At 38.7% G+C, this 6,719-nt stretch overlaps 1 non-coding gene across 1 annotated transcript; it reads right to left on the reverse strand.

The window, feature by feature from the left end:
- Positions 1 to 6,246: 6,246 nt before the first annotated feature.
- Positions 6,247 to 6,350, reverse strand: LOC142168529 (small nucleolar RNA R71). Its single transcript, XR_012698384.1, has one exon. It is a non-coding gene; the product is annotated as a small nucleolar RNA R71 (small nucleolar RNA).
- Positions 6,351 to 6,719: the final 369 nt, after the last annotated feature.

The raw sequence follows: 6,719 nt of genomic DNA on the forward strand, positions 1-6,719 counted from the left end.
AAAAGCTATATAGAGAAAAGCTGGACAAGGAATTTGAGAGATTTCTGGATATTCTAAAATAGGTTCATGTGAACTTACCATTCACAGAAGTGCTCTCACAAATGCCTTCTTATGCTAAATTTTTTAAGGAGATCCTTACAAAAAAAAAAGGAAGCTAGAAGAGACCTCAGTGCTCAAGCTCACAGAGCATTGTAGTGCGATATTACAAAACAAACTCCCACAAAAGTATGGAGATCTAGGGAGTTTTACTATACCTTGCTCATTAGGAACTATTAATTTTGATAAGTCCTTATGTGATTATGGTACCTCAGCTAACTTAATACCTCTATCTACTTACAGGAAACTGGAGAAGGAGATTGGAGAGATAAGGTCTGTACCAATATCATTGTAGCTGGTAGACCAAATGACTTTAATACCCAAGGGGATAGTGGAAGATGTGTTAGTTCGGGTGGATAAGTTCATATTTCCTGTAGATTTTATAGTGGTGAATATGGAGGAAAACAAGGAGGTCTCCCTTATCCTAGGAAGACATTCTTAGCAACGGGTAGAGTAATATTGGATATACACGAGAGAAAATTCATGCTTAGAGTGGGTGGGGAGACTGTGACTTTTGAGATGAATGTAGCAAAGGGGGCACAAAAAGAAAAACCAGTTGCAAGTATTGAGTGAAAAGTGAAGGGCTCGAAAGAGAAGGCTACGCTAAGTGAGATAGATAAGTGTGGGGTGTACCCCAAGAAGACTGAGTAGAAGTTGTCTGCATGGATGTGCACATTAGTTCGAAGGCGAGAAATGGAGTCCGACTTCAACTCAGACCCCGACTAGATGTTCATGGAAATTTCCTTTACCTTATGATTTTTAATTGTGTGTCATGGGGACATCCCACAACTTAAAGTGTGGGGTGGGGGATATGTTGTATGCATGTATGTATATTAGTTTTAGTTTTTTTGTTTGTCAGTTTTAGTAGTTAGAGATAGAAAACAATTGAAAAGAAAAACTTAAAAATTGAAAAACATTTAAAATTTTCTATTTTTCCCGACGATGGATATCATCGACGGGTTTCTTGAGGGAGTAAAGTCAAAAGAAAAGGACAAAACTTTTCTCTTTTGTTAGGTAGTGTATTAATTCCCCCTTGGTTTTTCTTTGTGCCGCAGTTCTTTTCCAAGGATTTTGGTAGAACTAGGTGTAGTTAGTTTTTGTTTTGTAGAGTAGTAGGAAACCTTGTGCTATGATTTGAATTGAAGTCAATATCTCTTAACTTTATTATACCTTAATAACAGTAAGTGCTCTAGTTGTGACGCTTAGGCTCAGTTTTTGACTCTTGTATAAGTACCTTAAAGTGTATGATCTTAACTTTGCTTATCTGCTTTGACTAGAGTGTGTTGATAGTCTGATCCTGAGTGAGTTATGTGTCATGTGTGTGTGAGGTTTTGTGTATTATTTGCATTGCATTTGATGTCTAGAAGTTGCCCTGTGTGTTTGCAAAGCAAAATGGTAGTTTTATTCAATTGTGAAAGTGATATAGTCGCTTCTTTGTTGAGCCAATGATATGCTTTTACCCACCTAATTGTTATGTATCTTAGTTAACCCCATTGAGCGTGTAATCCTGTTTCTTTGGCAACCACATTTCAAGCCCTACCCATTTGTTTGAATTGACCATCTATTTGAACCTTATACCTCTCGTGAGCATTTGAATTTGCTATGACCTTTGTAAAAGTTGAAGTGTAGGGTGGTTGGTTTGGCTTTTGAGTGAAACTATTGAAATGTGGAGAAAGGTTCACTATTTGAAAAAGTAAGAGCCACTTGAATTGAAAAACAAAAGTAGTTGTATTGTTGTGAAGAAAATATATTCGTTGATAGTGGTAATTCTTGATGTAATTATGTTTAAAAACGTAGGGAGTTGATATATATTGATGTGAAGGTGGAGTTTTGGTTTGACATAAGTGTGGGGTTTTGAATGGTTAATTGTATGTATTAAATTGCTTAGGGAGGTGTAGTCACTCTTATATCTAAATATATCCTACCCATCCCGCAACCTATATTGCAACCTATTAAAGTCCTACTTGATCCTTGATTGAATGAGCTCAATTAGTAGAGTAGTATACTACGGGGCAAGCCTATGGTACGTCTTTTGTGGCATATGAATGTTGTTTCTGAGAGTGAGTGAATTCTTTCTATCTTGAGTTCCTAATTGTTCTTAAATTTCATTGCGTGAGGAACTACTCTCTGTTGTTCTGTGAGGGCACTTGATTCATGAAGGAAAGGTAATGTCATTGACCTCTATGTTAGAGTAAGTGAGTGGGTTATAAATAATGTGTGGTGCTTTTAAGTCAAATCTTGAGGCTAGGATGTTACGGTATTGTGCTTAATCTATTTTAAATATTTTTGGTATGATGAGTTATGAGAGTTATTGAAAAAGGTCATGTCTATATGAAGTATAGTTTGATTACTCGAGGACGAGCAATGGTTTGAGTGTGGGGTGTACAAGGTAGAAATTCCTTCCCTACGGATCATATAGGAAGCCGAGCTTAGTGATGCGGAATTGGTGCAAAGCCAATATGATCAGTTGGCTCTCATTGATGACAAAAGGATGAATGTGGTATGTCACGACCAACTTTACTAGAACAAAATGTCAAGGTCTTTCAATTACATCAGTCGTTTCATAGCTCAATTGATAGTAATATGTGAACCAATCTTCAAGATGTTAAGGAGGGATGCTGCAACAAGTTGGACCAAGGAGTGTCAAAGGGTCATAGCTAAAATCAAGGAGTATTTGTTCCAACCTCATGTGTTGGTCCCATAGGAGCCCGGCAGACCTCTACTGTTGTACCTGTCGTGTTGGACTAAGCGATTGGAAGCGTCTTGGGACAACATGATAAGACCGGAAGGAAAGAGCAGGAAATATACTATCTAAGTAAAACGTTCATGCCTTACGAAGCTCGGTATTCACTATGGGAACATACATGTTGAGGCATTATTTCTATGCATACACCACATACCTCATATCGAGAATGGAACCCTTGAAGTACATTTTCCAGAAACCTATGCCTACTGGCAAGTTGGCAAAGTGGCAAATACTGCTAAGTGAGTACGACATCGTCTACGTGACTCAAAAGGTAGTCAAGGGACAAGCATTAGCCGATCACCTGTCAGAGAATCCTATGGGTGGAGAATATGAACCCTTGAAGATGTATTTTCCCGATGAGGAAGTGTCTTTCATAGGAGAAGATATCGCCGAAGCCTATGATGGTTGGAGAATGTTCTTCGACGGAGCCTCAAACTTTAAGGGAGTGGGCATTGGACTGATCCTAGTATCAGAAACCGGCCAACATTATCCATTATCCGCGAAGATCAGGTTCCCGTACACTAACAATATGGTTGAATATGAGGCTTGAATTTTGGGACTTAAGTTGGCCATCGACATAAACATCCAGGAATTATTGGTAATCGATGACTCAAACTTGCTGATATATCAGGTACTCGGAGAATGGGACACCAAGAATACCAAGATACTATCGTACCTACACTGTGTGTAGGATCTGATCAAGAGGCTAACAAAGATATAATTCAAACATGTTTCTCGAATTCAAAACGAGTTCCTAGATGCATTAGACACCCTATCTTCCATGATACAACATCCAGAAAAGAATTATATTGACCCCATCCCAATAGAGATCCGCAAGCAAGCTACTTACTTTGCTCATGTCGAAGAAGAGTTTGATGGGAACCCATGGTTTCACAATATCAGAGAGTATTTTGAAAAATAAAAGCACCCTCAAAATTCTACACACATTTAAAAGCGCATGCTACGGAGGTTAGCTACCCATTTATTCCAGAGCGGAGGAATTCTGTATAGAAGAACTCCTGCCTTGGGATTGCTAAGATGTGTCGATGCTACCTACATACCTCACATGAATGGGTTTTTTCTAGCCAAGAATATATTAAGGTCATGATATTTTTGGATGACCATGGAAAGTGACTGCATCAAGTACGTACAGAAGTGTCACCAGTGCTAGGTACATGCTGACATGATACGACTACTACCTAATGAACTCAATTTGACGGGCTTGTCTTGGCCTTTCTTTGCCTAGGGCATGGATTCCATCAGCCCAATCAAGCCCGCTACCTCTAACAGACACAGATTTATCTTGGTGGCCATTGATTACTTCATAAAATGGATCAAAGCCGCATCTTACAAAGTCGTGACAAAGAAGGTCGTAGCAGATTTTATTCGGGACCGTATTGTTTGCCGATTCGGGGTGCCTGAGTCAATCATTACTGACAATACCACCAATCTCAATAGTGACTTGATGAAAGCCATGTGTAAAACATTCAAGATCGAGTACTAGAATTCTATCGCGTATTGTCCACAGATGAATAGAGCCGAAGAAGCAGCCAACAAAAATATTAAGAAGATACTAAGGAAGATAGTAGAAAACTACAAACAGTGGCACGAGAAGCTACCATTCGCTCTGCTCTGATACCGCACCACGGTCTGAACGTCAACTGGGGAAATTCCCTATTTGTTGGTCTATGGTACTGAAGCTATTATACCCGCTGATGGTAGGTTATAATCTCAAATTTTAGTCGCTTAGTGTACTCTAATTAGCTGCACTTTATTCGTGTTTAAGCTTTAATTGATAGTGTTTTGCACTTATTGTGTGTTTTATGCCTTGTAAGAGTGATTTTGAGCTATGTAGATGTTATGGAATGAATTCGAGCTATTTGAAGCTTTGAAGTCTGAGTAAAAGCCCAAGGTATTAATCCGGGATCGTGTTCGGGGGTCAAGGACCAAGTCTGAACATCAACAATCGAAGTTTGATCCATAACTTGTGATATCTTTGCATTATATTGTTTGTTGAGTTCATTAATTCTTCTTAGTAATCAGAAGAGGCTAGTTGAATCATTGATTAAACCTAGTTAGGAGGATAATAGAGAGAGTTTCTCCTAAAGACCAATCCACTATGCATTTTTGCATATCTTCACAGAGCTTAAATTGGTTCATCTCATGAGGTTGAGACTTAATCGAGAGAGGAGTTTCTGTTGAACGTGTGAACTAATAATTGAGTGAATTCGAGAGACTCACTTAAACATTAGAAGTGAATTATGTAGAGTTAAATCCCCAAACAATTATCTTGCACCTATCTTATCGAAACCCTATTTTCTCCCATTGATAACTTTCTTTGCTTATTCCTTGTTCGATTGTCATTAGTCAATAGCTTTAGACTCTTAGTTAATTGTAGTTAGAAATCATATAAATCTCAACTATTAATCATCTTGGATAGCAATCAAGCTAGAAACTACGAGAATACTATTTAAATCCAATCTTTATGGATACTAAATTATACTATACTATATTTGATTAGCGAGCATAGTTTAAGTGTGTGTTTCGAGCTCGTCAAATTTTGGCGTCCCTACCGGGAATTGGCAATCAATAGTGTTTGAATAGTTTTTAGTGCTAATTCAGGAATTTATCTTTTTATTTTATTTTGACTTTTCTCTTTTTATGTTTGGTGTTCTTTGACTGTGCGCAGGTTATAGGTTGAGGTTGGTGCATGACTCGAGCTTCTGCGAAAGAAGTGCTACCATACGAGCTAGGGATTGAAAAATAAAGGCGACGGCTGAGGAAGAAAAGAAATCTCACTGAGACGTTAGAAAAGGTTGGGCAATTCTCAACCAAAGAAACTATGGCTAGAAACGTTGATGATCATGTAGATTTGGCTACAAGAAAGGCAGCTCAACAACGAGAAAAAGTTGCACGGGATGCCGAGGAAGCAACTATTAGAGATGCACAGATTATCTATGAAGAAGAGAGGGGTAGGAGAATTGCGCAAAATCAACTCTTGGCTGCAAACCAGTTCGGAAATATAGCTCTCATGCCTGGGAGATCACTGGGTGATTATGCTAGACCGGTCTACAATCAAGGTTTATCAAGTGTTAGACCACCTTCAATTGCAGCTAACAATTTCGAATTGAAGCAAGGGTTGCTTCAAACCCTTCAGAATTATTGTGTCTTCATAGGGAAGATGAACGAAGATCCAATACACATCTAATGGACTTTGAGGAGATTATGAACACATTTCAATACTATGGTGTGTCACGACATGTAGTGTACTTAAGGGAATTCCCCTTCACACTCAAAGATGATGCAAAGCAATGGCTTCGAAGCTTGCCCACGGGATCGATTAGAACATGGGAGGAATGACCAGAAAATTCCTTGATAAATATTTCTCCTCAGCTAAAACGGGAAAAATTAGAAGAGAAATCCATAACTTCTGCCAAAAAGAGGCTGAAACTATTTTTGAAGCATGGGAGAGGTTTAAGAAGATTCTTCGAAAGCGTCAACATAGCGGAATTGAACTTTGGATGCAACTCCGGGACTTTTGGGATGGATTGACACCGGCCTCGCATTAAACATTGAGCAATGCAGCTAGAGGCCCGTTGATGATGAAGACTCCTAAGGAGATAGTTATAATTCTTGATGAGTAATCTGAAGATACAAATCAGTGGCCCTCTGAGAGTGCTGAAAGAAGAATATTAACTGGTGTTCACCAGGTTGATGCTAATACATCTATGCAGGTACAACTTGATGTTATGGATAAAGAAATACAAAAGTTGACCTTAGCCTCGATACAACATAAGCCTCACGCAGCTTGTGATATATATGGAAGAGGACACCCTACTCATGAGTGTCAAGCCTTAATTAAGGAAGTAAATGTTGT

This window comes from Nicotiana tabacum, chromosome 13, assembly GCF_000715075.1.
Source record: "Nicotiana tabacum cultivar K326 chromosome 13, ASM71507v2, whole genome shotgun sequence".
Classification (NCBI taxonomy): domain Eukaryota; kingdom Viridiplantae; phylum Streptophyta; class Magnoliopsida; order Solanales; family Solanaceae; genus Nicotiana; species Nicotiana tabacum.